Source organism: Pristiophorus japonicus, chromosome 9 (assembly GCF_044704955.1).
Source record: "Pristiophorus japonicus isolate sPriJap1 chromosome 9, sPriJap1.hap1, whole genome shotgun sequence".
NCBI classification, from domain to species: domain Eukaryota; kingdom Metazoa; phylum Chordata; class Chondrichthyes; family Pristiophoridae; genus Pristiophorus; species Pristiophorus japonicus.
This window is the reverse complement of record NC_091985.1, coordinates 133844110-133861733: the sequence shown is the minus strand read 5'-3', so window position 1 is coordinate 133861733 and position 17624 is coordinate 133844110. Positions and strand designations below refer to the sequence as shown.

The window sequence follows — 17624 nt, the reverse complement described above, 5'->3', positions numbered from 1 at the left end:
GTCTTCCTCGATTCTGAGGGACTGCCTATGACGATGATGATGATAATGATGATACAGAAAACACAAAGAACAGATCATGAAGTTTTATGCAGAAAGTGACGTTCAGAAATAAATGAGTAAGAGAAAAACTATGCAAAAGCCTAAAAGTAATCGAGTGACAGAGGAAAAGTGAAAAGGTTCCTTTATCTGACCCAATGATGATGCAGCAAGCCAAGATATTCCATGCAGAACTGGGGATTGAAACTCCTTGCGAGTACTCTTCAGGTTTGCTAACCAAATTTAAAAGGCATCATGGTATCAGGCAATTGAAAGTATGTGGTGAAATTATGAGGCAATTGAAGGTTATATAGATGAGTTTGTTATACTAATTGCTGATGAAAACCTTTCAGCTGAGCAAATGTATAATGCTGATGAGACAGCACTGTTTTGGCGCTACGTACCAAGAAAGACATTAGCAGCAGCAGAAGAATCGCAGCCAGCAGGTGTAAAAGACGCCAAAGATAGACTGACAGTGCTTGCTTGTGCAAATGCGCCTGGAACACATAAATGTAAGCTTATGGTCATTGGGAGAAGCTCGCGTCCAAGATGTTTCAAGGGCGTGAGAGTATTGCCAGTGCATTATTATGCTAATAAGAAAGCATGGGTAACCAGGGTAATTTTTCTGAACTGGTTTGAGAAGTATTTTGTTCCGCAGGCACGTGCTGAGTGCACGGCAGCAGGCCTTGAGGAAAACTGCAAAATATTCTTGCTGCTAGACAATTCCTCAGCACATCCTGATGCTGAACTTCTGGTAAAGGATAATGTCTATGGAATCTATTCACCTCCCATTGTAATATCACTGGTACAGCCAATGGACCAAGGAATCTTGAGATCGATGAAGTGTCTCTACAAAAACAAATTTATGAGTTGTTTGCTTAGTGCTGTGAACAAAGAAATGGCAATAACAGTATTCTCTAAAGGTTTTTCTGTGAAGGACGCCATATGGGCAGCTGCAGATGCGTGGAATGAGATAACTAGCAATACCTTGGCCAATGCTTCGTATAACCTCTGGCCAGCAACTATGTTTTGTGTACATAAGAACAAGGAGCAGAAGTAGGCCATTTGGCGCCTCGAGCCTGCTCTGCCATTCAATAAATCATGGCTGATCTGATCATGGACTCAGCTCCACTTCCCCGCCCGCTCCCCATAACCAATATTGCTCAAAAATCTCGATCTCTGCCTTAAATATATTCAATGACCCAGCCTCCACAGTTCTCTGGGGCAGAGAATTCCATAGATTTACAACCCTCTGAGAGAAGAAATTTCTCCATCTCAGTTTTAAAGATGACGATGATGCTGATGATGATGTCTTTGAATGCTTTCATGTGTCCAGGGAGAAGGAAATGAATGATGAACTTTTAGAATACGTGAAAGGGCTGATTTGTGAAGCTGCACAGGAATTGAATGAAGACGATGACACAGAAGTCATGTATATAGACAACGATGCTCCCATTGTGCATGCAGTGACAGATGAAGAAATTATGGCCATGGTTTTCCATCCAGAGGAAAAGGATGAAAGTAGTGAGGATGGCGATGCTGATGGTGATAATCAAGTCAAAAAAGTGTCCATTGACAAAGCAATCAATCTTTGTCAAGAATTAATTACTGCCCTAGAGCAATGAAACTGCGTAAGTGGAGAGGAAATAATGCAGGTGCATAGAATTCAGGAAAAACTAATCAAACAAAAGCCCAAATTACTTAAACAATTAAAATTAGTCGATATGTTTCAAAGGGTATTGCAGCCGACTGCCCAAGACCTACAGCGTGTAACTACACCAGTAATATCCACATTTGAAAATCCTACCGCTGGCCCATCATCAGCCCCAGACATCATAACTGAGTCCTCTACCTCAAGCACAACCTCCAGTCAATTGCACCCTGTACCTATTTCTGTGCAGCACACTTACGAAGTGGATCATAGAAAGAAAGATTATTCTTTATACATGACAGAATACCTGTATTCTGTTTCATCATCATCATCATAGGCAGTCCCTCGGAATTGAGGAAGACTTGCTTCCACTCTTAGCATGAGTTCTTAGGTGGCTGTACAGTCCAATAATAGAACCACAGTCTCTGTCACATGTGGGACAGACAGTGGTTGAGGCGTAGGGTGGGCGTGAAGCCTGGTTTGCCGCACGCTCCTTCCACTGCCTGCGCTTGATTTCTGCACACTCTCGGCGACGACACTCGAGAAGCTCAGCGCCCTTTATTATATTTCATACCTGTACTGTTTAACAAATAAAAACCTTTATTTATTGTATTATATTTCATACCTTTACTGGTTAACAAATAAAAACCTTTTCATATTTTAAGTACATTTTAAGCTGGACATCCCTTTTCAAAGATGAATCCGGAAGTACCTGAAAATCGTCCACGAGGTTTCTGGATTCGGGACATCGGATTTTCGGCTCCAAAATCCGAAAATAGCCAAAACTAGGCCAAAGGGTTTCCGGATTCGGGACATCAGATTTCTTCTCTGAAATCCAGGAAAACCCGAAAACCGGAATAACCTCGGTTCAGAGGTTTCCGGTTTCGGGATATTCTACCTGTGGTGTAAAGGGTAGAGAGGGGGAAGAATTTCTGAAGTGTGTTCAGGAGAACTTTTGAGCCCATTGAGGAAGGAGGCATTGCTGGATCTGGTTCTGGAGAATGAGGTAGGTCAAGTGAAGTAAGTGCCAGTAGGTGAACATTTAGGGAACAGTGATCATAGTATCACAAGGTTCAGATTAGCTATGGAAAAGAACAGTAAGCAATCTAGAGTAAAAATACTTAATTGGAGGAGGGCAAATTTCAGTGGGATGAGAACGGATCCAGCCTGGGTAAATTGGAATCAAAGATTGGCAGGCAAAACTGTCATGGAACAATGGGCTGTCTTTAAAGAGGAAATAGTTCGGGTACAGTCGAGGTTAATTCTCACTCAGGGGGAAAGGCAGGGACACTAAAGGATGACGAAAAAGAAATAAAGCAGAAAAAGAGCATGTATAACAGATGTCAGGTCAAGAATACATCTGAGAATCAGGCTAAATATGGAAAGTTCAGAGGAGAAGTGAAAAAGAAAGTATGAGGGGAAAAGAGAAGGTATGAGAATAGAATGGCAGCTAACAAAAGGTAATTCACTTTACTTCCAAGTTTTGTGTTATCTACAAATTTTGAAATTGTGCCCTGTACACCTATATCCAAGTCATTAATATATATTAAGAAAAGCAGTGGTCCCAGAACTGACCCCTGGGGAACACCACTGTATACCTTCCTCCGGTCCAAAAAACAACCGTTCACACTACGCTCTGTTTCCTGTCACTTAGCCAAATTTGTTTCCATTTTGCCACTGCCCCTTTTATTCCATGGAATTCAACTTTGCTGGCAAGCCTATTTTGTGGAACTCGTCGAACGGTATATAAATAGTTAACGGGTAGTCGGAGGAAAGGTGGGGCCGATTAGGGACCAAAAAGGAGACCTACGCATGGAGGCACAGGGCATGGTTGAGGTACTAAATGAGTACTTTGCGCCTGTCTTCACCAAGGAAGAAAATGCTGTCATAGACATAGTAAAGGAGAAGGTAGAAGAATTACTGGATGGGATAATAATTGATAAAGATGAGGTGTTAGAAAGGCTGGCTGTACTTAACATTGACAAGTCACCAGGACCAGATGGGATGCGTCCTCAGACGCTGAGGGAAGTGAAGGAAGAAATTGCGGAGGTACTGGCTATAATCTTCCAATCCTGCTTAGAAACGGGTAGTGCCAGAGGACTGGAGAAATGCAAATAAGAACATAAGTATTAGGAACAGGAGTAGGCCATCTCGCCCCTCGAGCCTGCTCCGCCATTCAACAAGATCATGGCTGATCTGGCCGTGGACTCAGCTCCACTTACCCACCCGCTCCCCGTAACCCTTAATTCCCTTATTGGTTAAAAATCTATCTATCTGTGACTTGAATACATTCAATGAGCTAGCCTCAACTGCTTCCTTGGGCAGAGAATTCCACAGATTCACAACCCTCTGGGAGAAGAAATTACTTCTCAACTCGGTTTTAAATTGGCTCCCTCGTATTTTGAGGCTATGCCCCCTAGTTCTAGTCTCTCCGACCAGTGGAAACAACCTCTCTGCCTCTATCTTGTCTATCCCTTTCATTATTTTAAATGTTTCTATAAGATCACCCCTCATCCTTCTGAACTCCAACGAGTAAAGACCCAGTCTATTCAATCTATCATCATAAGGTAACCCCCTCATCTCCGGAATCAGTCTAGTGAATCGTCTCTGTACCCCCTCCAAAGTTAGTATATCCTTCCTTAAGAAAGGTGACCAAAACTGCATGCAGTACTCCAGGTGCGGCCTCACCAATACTCTATACAGTTGCAGAAGGACCTCCCTGTTTTTTTACTCCATCCCTCTCGCAATGAAGGCCAACATTCCATTCGCCTTCCTGATTACCTGCTGCACCTGCAAACTAACTTTTTGGGATTCATGCACAAGGACCCCCAGGTCCCTCTGCACCGCAGCATGTTGTAATTTCTCCCATTCAAATAATATTCCCTTTTACTGTTTTTTTTTCCAAGGTGGATGACCTCACATTTTCCAACATTGTATTCCATCTGCCAAACCTTAGCCCATTTGCTTAACCTATCTAAATCTCTTTGCAGCCTTTCTGTGTCCTCTACACAACCCGCTTTCCCATTAATCTTTGTGTCATCTGCAAATTTTGTTACACAACACTCTGTCCCCTCTTCCAGGTTATCTATGTATATTGTAAACCGTTGTGGTCCCAGCACCAATCCCTGTGGCACATCACTAACCACTGATTTCCAACCCGAAAAGGACCCATTTATCCCGACTCTCTGCTTTCTGTTAGCTAGCCAATTCTCTCTCCATGCTAATACATTTCCTCTGACTCCGCGTACCTTTAAATGTTGCACCGTTGTTCAAAAAAGGGTGTAAAGATAAACCCAGCAACTACAGGCCAGTCAGTTTAATCTCGGTAGTAGGGAAGCTTTTAGAAACAACAATCAGGGACAAAATTAACAGTCACTTGGACAAGTGTGGATTAATTAAGGAAAGCCAGCACGGATCTGTTAAAGGCAAATCGTGTTTAACCAACTTGATCGAGTTTTTGATAAGGTAACAGAGAGGGTTGATCAGGGCAATGTGGTTGTCATGGTCTGCATTGATTTTCAAAAGCTATTCGACAAAGTGCCACAAAGTAGGCTTGCCAGCAAAATTAAACCCCATGAAATAAAAGGGACAGTGGCAGCATGGATATGAAATTGGCTAAGTGACAGGAAACGGAGAGTAGTGGTGAATGGTTGTTTTTCGGACTGGAGGAAGGTATACCGTGGTGTTCCCCAGGGGTCAGTTTTGGGGCCACTGCTTTTCTTGATATATATTAATGACTTAGATGTGGGTGTACAGAGCACAATTTCAAAATTTGCAGATGACACAAAACTTGGAAGTATAGTGAACAGTGAGGAGGATAGTGATAGGCTCCAAGAAGACATAGACAGGATGGTGGAATGGGCGGACAAGTGGCAGATGAAATTTAACACAGAAAAATGTGAAGAGACACATTTTGGTAGAAAGAATGAGGGGAGGCAATATAAATTAAATGGTACAATTTTAAAGGGGGTGCAGAAACAGAGAGACCTGGGTGTATATGTGCACAAATCATTGAAGGTGGCAGGGCAGGTTGAGAAAACAATTAAAAAAGCATACGGGATCCTGGACTTCATAAATAGAGGCATAGAGTACAAAAGTGTGGAAATTATGATGAACCTGTAAAAAACACTGGTTCGGCCTCAACGGTAGTATTGTGTCCAATTCTGGGAACCGCACTTTAGGAAGGATGTGAAGGCTTTAGAGAAGGTGCGGTAAAGATTTACGAGAATGATTCCAGGAATGAGGGACTTCAGTTACATGGATCGACTGGAGAAGCTGGTGTTCTTCTCCTTAGAGCAGAGAAGATTGAGAAGAGATTTAATAGTGGTGTTCAGAATCATGAGGGTTCTGGATAGAGTCGATAGAGAGAACATTGGAAGAAGGGTCGAGAACCAGAGGACACAGATTTAAGATGATTGGCAAAAGAACCAAAGGCAACATAAGAAAAATTTATTTTGCACAGCGAGTGATTCGGATCTAGAATTCACTGCCTGAAAGGGTGATGGAGGCAGACTCAATCATGGCTTTCAAAATGGAATTGGATAAGTACCCGAAGGAAAAAAAATTGCAGGGCTATGGGGAAAGGGTGAGGGAATGGGACTAGTTGAAGTGCTCTTGCAGAGACCCAGCATGGGCTAGATGGGCTGAATTGCTGCCTTCCGAGCTGTAACCATTCTATTATCTATTCTTCTGCCTTTAGGTCTGAGGTACTATTTTGTCAATGATTCTATGAAGGTCTATTATTTTATATCTCCTACAAGTAATGTTGCTAAAAATTTCAAAGAGATTCCCAGTCATATTTTCAATGTTAATTTTCAGGATTAAAATATATTATTCAGATCTCATTTAGACTGGTGATCGAAAAATCTATTTTCCTGGTTATATATGCATTATATTGTCTGTTCATTTTTGAGTTGAAAGGACCGAATTGGTCACTGAAATCTGATAGATGTTCACTTTATTTAAATTTCCTATTCAACTTCCCAAGTAATAAAATGAAACTCGACTGACAAAAAAGGTTTCCTCCATCAAAACGTATGCTATGTACATCTTTGAAGATGTGAAACAGGCTCCTGCACCTGCCTTCACTAACCATGACATTTTTGGACGGAATTGCTGGGGTGGGCAATTAGCCCATCTCTGTGCCAGCCATGAGTATTTCCCCGTCGGTGTGGATCACCTGTCGAGACATACCTTGATAGATCCCAAGTTCGGGATTTAGCACATGCGCAAACGTCGTCATACCCACCACAAAATCTGCCCTCCAAAATAAAAGTAATTATACTTTGAATGAGGGAAGTTTGGATGTTAGTAAAGTTGATAATTGAAACAGCACCAAAGTCAGCATTTAAGAATCGGTTGGATAAGTGGTTGAACGTAATGGCATTAAAGGATAGAGGAACAGGACGGGTACGTGAGGTTAGGACTGTTGCCCATGTGGAAGATAAACACCAGTGCAGATTCATTGGGCAGAATGGTTTGTTCCGGTGTAGTAATTTCTCTGTTTTGCTCTCCCCCGCTCCTTGTATATCAGCAACCTCTGCCTCACTGCTGTAGTCAGTTGGAGCATTAGTTAGAGGCAAAGCAGATGACTTTGGGTAAAGGTTGAAATTAATCCTTCTAATTTATTTTAAAATCTGAAATGAAGACAGGTTTTCGACATGTACCATCAACGTGGGGCATTTCTTTGCTGCCAAACTATGGAAGTGCTCATTCAGCATTTAATCTATTTTTAGCAAATTATATTTGCTGAATTAAAATTTTCAGATTAAGGGAATATTGCTGACTTTAAAGGATGGGGACTCCATGATTTGAACGATATTAGAAATTTGTGACATAGATTAATATGATAGAATGGCAATTGGTTATTGCGCTGTATTTTGGGACAAAGGAAAAGTTCCTGTTACAGAAATGAATGCAGGAAGGAGGTTTTCTCTGACAGAATCATAAAATGATACAGCACAGAAGGAGGCCATTCGGCCCATCGGGAGTGTGCCAGTTTGAAAATATTGTGGTGAGGTGGAATTTTACAATGTATTCTAGTTATTTTTTACCATGGAATCATTGTACTCCATCCAAATAGTAACTATTTTGTCTGGAAGGCAAATCTGCATCAGAAGAACTCTTTTGACAATACTTCCTTCTCCAACTGAGGTTTTGGAAGCATGAGGGATTTAACGATTTGGAAGAAGGGACTGAGTGTAACGTAGTCAAGTTTGTTGATGGTACAAAGATGGGAGGAAAAGCAATGCGTGAGAAGGACACAAAAAATCTGCAAAAGGACATAGACAGGCTAAGTGAGTAGGCAAAAATTTGGCAGATGGAGTATAATGTTGGAAAGTGTGAGGTCATGCACTTTGTCAGAAAAAAAATCAAAGAGCAAGTTATTATTTAAATGGAGAAAGATTGCAAAGTGCTGCAGTGCAGCGGGACCTGGGGGTACTTGTGCATGAAACACAAAAGGATAGTATGTAGCTAGAGCAAGTGACCAGGAAGGCCAATGGTATCTTGGCCTTTATTGCAAAGGGGATGGAGTATAAAAGCGGGGAAGTCTTGCTTCAGCTATATAAAGTATTGGTGAGGCCACACCTGGAATACTGCGTGCAGTTTTGTTTGCCATATTTACGAAAGGATATACTTGCTTTGGAGGCAGTTCAGAGAAGGTTCACTAGGTTGATTCCAGGGATGAGGGGGTTGACTTATGAGGAAAGGTTAAGTAGGTTGGGCCTCTACTCATTGGAATTGAGAAGAATGAGAGGTGATCTTATCGAAACGTATAAGATTAGGAGGGGTTTGACAAGGTGGAAGCAGAGAGGATGTTTCCACTGATGGGGGAGACTAGAACTAGAGGTCATGATCTTAGAATAAGGGGCCACCCATTTAAAACTGAGATGAGGAGAAATTCCTTCTGATGGTTGTAAATCTGTGGAATTTGCTGACTCAGAGAACTGTGGAAGCTGGGACATTGAATAAATTTAAGACAGAAATGGACAGTTTTTTAAACAATAAGGGGATAAAGGGTTATGGGGAGAAGGAGGGGAAGTGGAGCTGAGTCCATGATCAGATCAGCCATGATCTTATTGAATGGCGGAGCAGGCTCGAGGGGCTGTATGGCCTACTCTTGCTTCTATTTCTTATGTTCTTATGTTCTTATGACTGTCATCGTGCCTAAGCCAAGGGGGATTTTTCTCTGGCTCTTGCAATCTGTTTGTTAATGGGACTCTGTGAAAGGATGGGTTATAAAACACATACAGTACTTTGATCCTTTTACACCGATGGACCAGTGAGTGACTGATCCACAAGTCTTTTCACCTCTGTTTCAGAGTTTAAAATCGAATTGGCGGGATTCTAGTCGGCAGTGCTGCAGACAGGTTTATTATTAACTGATGGGCAACAGATGCAGGAACTATAGCATACAAAACCGTCCGTGAACTGTGCTCTGGTTGTTAATGGGAGTGCAGGAAAAGATATAAAACACATAGTTAATGATCCTTATACACAGAGGTTACAGGGAGTGACTGATTAGGCCTCAGCTAGAGTATTTTGTTCAATTTTGGGCACCATACTTTAGGAAGGATGTCAAGGCCTTTGAGTGAGTGCAGACAAGATTAACTGGAATGGTACCAGAGATGAGGGACTTCAATTATGTGGAACAGGGAAGGTTAAGAGGAGATTTGATACAGGTGCGCAAAATCATAAATGGTTTTGATAGAGTAAAACAGTAGAAACTGTTTACAGTGGCAGAAGGGGGAGTAACCAAAGGACACAGATTGAAGGTGATTGGAAAAAGAACCAGATGTGACGAGGAAACATTTTTTCACACAGCAAGTTGTTGTAATGTGGAATACACTGCCTGAAAGGCTGCCGCCCCTGCCCCTCCCACCCCGGACCAACCCCTCGCATTTACAGGCCTACCCACCTGCAGTCAGCCAGCCTCTCAATCTGACTGACTGCCGGCGGGAATCCGAGGACTCACATGCAAATCAGGCTGTGCCGTTAAAGTCGGCAGAGTCTGTGGGAAATCCCTTCTCCTGAGTTTCCCGCCCACCTCAGAGGCCTCCCCCGCCCCAACCCGCCTATCTGGAGAAAATTCCAGCCTTTCTCTCTGTTTTATTCGTTCCTGGGATGTGGGCATCGCTGGCAAGGCTAGCATTTATTCCCCATCCCTAATTGCCCTTGAGAAGGAGGTGGTGAGCCGCCTTCTTGAACCACTGCAGTCTTTGTAGTGAAGGTACTCCCATAGTGCTATTGGGAGGGAGTTCCAGGATTTTGACCCAGCGACAATGAAGGAACAGCGATATATTTCCAAGTCAGGATGGTGTGTAACTCGGAGGGAAACTTGGAGCTGGTGTTTCCATGCACCTGCTGCCTTTGTTCTTCTAGGTGGTTGAGATCACGGGTTTGGGAGGTGCTGTCAAAGAAGCCTCGGAGAGTTGCTGCAATGCATCTTGTAGATAGTACACACTGCAGCCACAGTGCACCGGTGGTGGAGGGAGTGAATGTTTAAGGTTGTGGATGGGGTGCCAATCAAGCGGGCTGCTTTGTCCTGGATAGTATTAAGCTTCTTGAGTGTTGTTGGAGCTGCACTTATCCATGCAAGTGGAGATAATTCAGTCACACTCCTGACTTGTGCCTTGTAGATGGTGAAAAGGGTTTCAGAAGTCAGGAGGTGAGACACTTGCTGCAGAATACCCAGCCTCTGACCTGCTCGTTGCCACAGTTTTTATGTGGTTGGTCCAGTTAAGTTTCTGGTTAATGGTGACCCCAGGATATGATGGTGGGGGATTCAGCGATGGTAATGCTGTTGAATATCATGGGGAGGTGGTTAGACTCTCGCTTGTTGGAGATAGTTATTGTCTGGCACTTATGTGGCGCGAGTGTTATTTGTCACTTATCAGTCCAGGCCTAGATGTCATCCAGGTCTTGCTGCATGCAGACATGGACTGCTTCATTAACTGGGGAGTTGAGAATGGAACTGAACACTGTGCAATCATCAGCAAATATCCCCATTTCTGACCATATGATGGAGGCAAGGTCATTGATGAACCAACTAAAAAGAAAGAAAGACTTGGATTTATATAGCGCCTTTCACAACCATCGGACGTCTCAAAGCGCTTCACAGCCAATTAAGTACTTTTGGAGTGTAGTCACTGTTATAATATGGGAAATGAGGCAGCTAATTTGCACACAAATAAGCTCCCACAAACAGCAACGTGATAATGACCAGATAATCTGTTTTTTTGTTATATTGATTGAGGGATAAATATTGGCCAGGACACCGGGGATAACTCCCCTGTTCTTCTTCAAAATAGTGCCATGGGGTCTTTTACATACTTGAGAGAACAGACGGGGCCTCGGTTTAACATCTCATCTGAAAGACGGCACCTCCAACAGTGCAGTGCTCCTTCAGCACTGCACTGGAGTGTCAGCCTATTTTTTTTGTGCTCAAGTTCCTGGAGTGGGATTTGAAATCGGCAAACTTCTGACTCCGAGGCGAGAGTGTTACCCACTGAGCCACAGCTGACACTATGGTTGAGCCTAGGATACTGGCCTGAGGAACTCCTGCAGCAATGTCCTGTGACTGAGATTATTGTCCTCCAACCACGACAACCATCTTTCTTTATGCTAGGTATGACTCCAGCCAATGGAGAGTTTTCCCCCTGATTCCCATTGACTTCAATTTTACTAGGGCTCCTTGATGCCACACTTGGTCAAATGCTGCCTTGATGTCAAGGGCAGTCACTCTCTCCTCACCTCTGGAATTCAGCTCTTTTGTCCATGTTTGGACCAAGGCTGTAATGAGTTCTCGAGCTGAGTGGTTCTGGCAGAAACCAAACTGATCATCGGTGAGCAGGTTATTGGTGAGTTAGGGGCGCTTGATAACACTGTCGGCGACACCTTTCATCACTTTGCTGATGATTGAGAGTGGACTGATGGGGCAGTAATTGGATTTGTCCTGTTTTTTGTGGACAGGAGATAACTGGGCAGTTTTCCACATTGTCAGGTAGATGCCATTACTGTAGCTGTACTGGAACAGCTTAGCTAGATGCGCGGCCAGTTCTGGAGCACAAGTCTGAGCATCGGTGAGCGACATTGTCTCGCTATCTCTGTGTCTGTATCTCACTGTTCTATATTCAAAAAGGAATTAGATGAAGTCCTTACTACTAGGGGAATCAAGGGGTATGGTGAGAAAGCAGGAATGGGGTACTGAAGTTGCATGTTCAGCCATGAACTCATTGAATGGCGGTGCAGGCTAGAAGGGCCGAATGGCCTACTCCTGCACCTATTTTCTATGTTTCTATGTTTCTATGTTTCTATGTTACTGTCTCTCTATCTCTCTGTCTCCATCTCTCTGTCTCTATCCCTCTCTCTGTCTCTGTCTCGGTGTCTCTATGTTTCCGTCTCAGCCTTAATTAAACCTGAATTATGAAATTGTCTTTCTGTGTCTCTGTCTCTCTGTGTCTGTCTCTCTCTCTTTGTGTCTCTGTCTCTGTGTCTCTGTCTCTGCCTCAATATCTCTGTCTCTCTGTGTTTGTCTCCGTGTCTTTGTCTGTTTTAACTTGATTGAACATGAATTATGAAACTCTCTCTGAGTCTCTGTGTCTCTCTGTCTCTGTGTCCCTGTGTCTCAATGTCTCAATGTGTCTGAGTTTCTGTCTGTCTTAACCTTGATTGAACCTGAATTCTAAAATGGAACTCCTGGCTTCCTATCTCTGTAGTGACACGTTGTTCTGTAATTCAGCAAGAGCTTGAGATGACCGGTTGTGACTAATTAAAAACAGAATAGATGTCACTTGTAAATGACACAGTATTTGAGGAAGTTTCAAATGAATTGATTAGCCAACATTGTAATTTGCATGCAAACAGAATTTCACTTCTGGGTTGGGATTGCCTCGGAAATGGTTATTTATGTTTTCTCCCTTGCCTCTTTTGTTCAAATATATTTCCCCTCTTTACTTGTCTTGGTACCTGCCACCCTATGTTCCCATGCCCCCTTCCCCATGGCCAGCCTGGCAGCCTGTTGCCAGGCCTCTGCTTGTATCTGTGCTAAGCCAGCCATCAGCAGGTGTATAAGAGCAGCCTGGAGTGACTCTCACGCTCCAGGATTCCCTCCCTGTGGCCAGTTTCACAGCCTGCATTCTGTCGCTCCTCCTCCATCGGGTGACCAAGACTGTGACCTGAATGTGTTAGCAATCCTCCACCCCACACACACACACACACACACACACACACAATTGCATCCTGCCAGTCTGTGTCACTGTGCACTGGAGTAGACCTGCTGTGAGGCTATTGTCAATAAAGTTATTTTAAATCCATCTTATTAAAGTGATCATTTTGAAGTGCAAAAGAAGTTCACTTTTAATTCGGGTATCTCGATGTGCATTGCCAGTATTGCTGCATAAATACATCCTGTAACTCCGTGTACGACACCATCACTTCCACTTCGTGCCAATGATGGATGTAATTGTCTCCTTCCAGTTTTTTTTTACCCAAAGCAAAATCAAACTATTTTTTGAGAAGGCTCCTGGGGTATGCTGTGAGGCCAGGCGGTGTGTCTTGAGTGAAGAAAATCCGAGTTTACAGTAGCGATACGCTTTTTCCCTTTGCTGCCATTTAGGTAGCAATGTACCTTGCAGGATTATGGACAAAAAGCAGGGGCGTGGGACGAAGCCCAACTGCTCGTTCAAAGTGTCAGCACAGGCACGATGGGCCAAATTGCCACCTTTGGTGCTGTAATTATTTATGATTCTATGATCCAATGAAATCCGGATCATTAAACAAACTAAAGTGATGCCTTGGTGTTATGAGCTGTGGGCCGGGTTTGCGGGGAGAGGGGAGGGGAGGGGAGGGGTGGTGGTCGGCAATGCCTCAACTCAAATCTTTGCCAGGAAAGATACCGTAAAAGTTCACGTCCGACCCAGCTAAGCCCAGCTGTTCTCCAATTATTAGAAGTTGTTGAACCTTCTCTAATAAACTTAATACGAACAGTCAGGCCTTGGTGACACCACACCTGGGCCCTGGTGAGACCACATCTGGAGTACTGTGCACAGTTTTGGTCTCCTTACCTGAGGAAGGATATACTTGTCTCAGAAGCCATGGAATGACGGTTCACCAGACTGATTCCTGGGATGGGGAGATTGTCGTATGAGGAGAGATTGAGGAGACTTGGCCTATATTCTCTAGAGTTTAGAAGAATTAGAGGTGATCTAATTGAAACATATAAAATTCTTAAGAAACTTGACAGGATAAATGCTGGAATGATGTTTCTCCCGGCTGGGGAGTCTAGAACCAGGGGTCACAGTCTCCGAATAAGGGATCGGCCATTTAGGACTGAGATAAGGAAAAACCTCTTCACTCATAAGGTGTTGAATCTCTGGAATTCTCTACCCCAGAGGGCTGTGGATGCTCAGTCGTTGAGTATATTCAAGACTGAGATCGATAGATGTTTGAATACTAAGGGAATCCAGGGATATGGGGATAGTGCAGGAAGGTGGAGTTGAGGTTGAAGATCAGCCATGATTTATTGAATGTCGGAGCAGGCTTGCAGCGCCAAATGGCCTACTCCTGCTCCTATTATGTTATTGGTTGTTGCACATTTGATAAATGTATTCACACCAAAAAGGAATAATAAAAGCTGCACCAATTAAATCTTTTCGAGAGTCTCTCATTAAGGAACTAAAATTACATTTAAACCCTTTTTATTAGCCATAGATGAAGAGTTGAATTCAGTTGCTTCTCCAGAGAACGGCATGTTTTTATTGATAATTTATGAGCTTTTTTGAATTATAATTGCCCTCGTCATTTTATCCAAAAGCACAAAAAAAGATAAGCGGTTAACATCTCCAGCGTTCAGCTGGTTCCAGCTTCTGGCCAATCAGCGGGAGTGGCAGACGTGATAATGAACCTGCACCTATCCTATTTGTCATTGCTTACAGGGACAGGTAGCAAGTGGGAGGGAGTTTGCAGCTGTAGTCTGCTCAATTAGCCCATGCTAAAAATGTCAAGGGTGTTACTCCAAATTAATTGATCTATTTTATAATTAAATATTTTGAACTTGCAAGCCGTTAGCGCTAAAAATCAAGATAGAAATGATTCAATCTTCAACGACAGAAATACATTAACTTCTTCTGTTAAAGGAGCCATCAATCTTAGCTTCTGTGAAAGGATATAAAAATATATAATAACCATTGCATTCCTAGTCCCCCCATTATGAGAGATTTCCAAAATAAAGATATTTCTGACAGTAAGTGCACTGGATATTATGATATGGTACTGAGCATGCCAGGAAATTCATTTTGTCTGTTGTCTGTACGTGACCTCAGCCGGGACAGTGGTGGGACACTGAAAATTGCGCTTCAATGTTGCTGTACTAGGTAGTGGCCAAAATCAGCCAAAGTTGGCATTCTTGATCACTTTCCAGTGAGCCCTGAATGGATGTTGCGCAAAGACAGGATCCACAGTCAGATGGACAGCACTTGTCATCTAGACTTACAGAATGGTCACCAAGACATGATACCAGAAGGTTGCAATGCCCATGGAATCACACTCCAGCATACTTGGAAAGTAAAGTGAAGAAAGTTGGAGGGAATAAAATCGAAAACAACTAGAAACTCGTCAATTTTGCGACTGGGTTTTTGGTGCGACTTCAGCCCTTTTGGCGAAAACCCAGTTGTTGGGAAATTCGGTGATGTTTTGTGGCAGCGCTTTCCACACATCGCTGGGCAGAGGAGTGTCGCCGTGCAACAGTTAAAATAGCATTTGCGCCAAAAAGTTGTCTCTCCCCACACCCATATTCTGTGCTCAGAATACCGACAGCGGAAAACCTGTCGTAGCAGCCCTGCCAGCAGCGGTAAGTATGAAGACCTGCAAAAAAGTAAGTTAAAGTTTTAATTTTCAATTCTTTTTCAGCGATTCGATAGATAAATGTCTTGTAAATGCTTTATGAATTTTTTTTTGTTTTTTCCAATTTATTTTTTGATGTTTTTCCGCCCTCCCAAGGCGCCTCTCGCAGCGGTATCGGCCTCGGACTAAAGTTGGCGAGGATCGCAGTTTGCGCCGCGAATCCTCGTGCAACGCCGATTTTTCCCGCTGAGCAAATTAAAGGTTGAATTTCTGGCCTGATAGCGATAGTGAAAACGATAATTTTGGCGCAAAAAAAACATTTTCCCTGAATTTCTCGCCCAATGTATTTCATGTAGCATGAGCTAATTTATAAATAATGCAGGAGATTGAGGCTGGGACATTGTTCCTGTAACCCCTTAACTCAGAGCAGCTACATCAGTGCCAATAGGACAATGAACTTGAATTAAAACAACCCTTGTGGCCTGTGTGATGGACACAGCTTGCTGTTGGCATGTTTATGTTTCTGGCTTGAGGCAATGACAGATTCACGACTGAAAATATCTAGGATTTGTAAAGTGTTAACCGCCTCAGACATTGTGTCAGTAATGTCTTTCTACAGTGGCATTATTGAGACTAAAATCCCATTCACTTATTTCATAGGCAGTCCCTGGACCCATTACCCCTGTGCTCGCTGACCTACATTGCCTCCTGATCCAGTAATGTCTCATAAGAACATAAGAAATAGGAGCAGGAGCAGGCCATTTGGCCACTCGAGCCTGCTCCGCCATTTAATAAGACCATGGCACTTAGCTCCACTTCCCTGCCCACTCCCCATAACCCTTTATTCCCTTATCACTCAAAAATCTGTCTATCTCCATCTTAAATATATTCAATGACTCAGCCTCCACAGCTCTCTGTGGCAGAGAATTCCACAGATTTACAACCCTCTGAGAGAATAAAATTCCTCCTCATCTCAGTTTTAAATGGCCGGCCCCTTATTCTGAGACTAGTTCACTAGTTTTAGTTTCCCCCATGAATGGAAATATCCTTTCTGCATCCATCTTGTCAAGCCCCCTCATTATCCTATATGTTTCGATAAGATCACCTCTCATTCTTCTGAACTCCAATGTGTACAACCTACTCAACTTATCTTCATAAGTCGACCCCCTGATCTCCAGAATCAACCCAGTGAACCTTCTCTGAACAGCCTCTAATGCAAGTATATCCTTCCTTAAATACAGAGGCCAAAACTGTACGCAGTGTTCTCGTTGTGGCCTCACCAATACCCTGTACAGTTGTACCAGGACTTCCCTGCTTTTATACTTGATCTCCATCCGTATGTTCAACTACCTCCATGGCCTCGCCTCTCCCTATCTCTGTAAATTCCTTCATCCCTACAACCCTCCGGGTACTCCGCGTTCCTCCTGTTTCCCTAATTTCCTTCACCATTGGCGACCGTGCCTTCAGCTGTCTGGGCCCTAAGCTCTGGAATTCCCTCCCAAAACCTCTCCACCTCTCCAACTCTCTATCGCTCTCTCTCTTCCGTTAAGACACTCCTTAACACCTACGTCTTTGACGAAGCTTTTTGTCACCTGTCCTAATGTCTCCTGATGTGGCACGGTGTCATATTTTGTCTGATTACATTCCTGTGAAGCGCCTTGGGACTTTTTACTACGTTAGAGGCGCGATATAAATGCAAGTTGCTGTTGCTCAGATGACCATGCCTTTTCACTTCCTTAAGACACTGCTGACTTTTGTTTCAGTTCTGTCACAAATCTATCAGCTGCTGCAGTAAAAGTGGATGGTGAGCTATCCTGAGAGATTTGCTTCCAAATCACCGTAAAAGCAATTTAATGTATCTGCGCCCACTTGTGAAGTGACGTGCTTCATACATAAAAATAGTTTTTAGAGCCACATGGAGCTTTCTTATCATACTGAATCTTGGCAGTTACATTTATGGACTAAGAAATTAAATAGATCTGCAGGGAGTTCAAAATATAGATAAAAGAAAACCAATTGAAAAAAAAGCTGAAGAATTAGAAAAAAATAGAGAGAACATTTAAGAAGCATCGTGAGAGATAGGATTCCAGCATTC

At 43.2% G+C, this 17624-nt stretch overlaps 1 protein-coding gene across 3 annotated transcripts in view; it reads left to right on the top strand.

Annotated features, from left to right (window-relative positions):
• plcb1 (phospholipase C beta 1) overlaps positions 1-17624 on the top strand; it is a 1109102-nt gene that overhangs the window by 228771 nt on the left and 862707 nt on the right. The window lies entirely within an intron of this gene.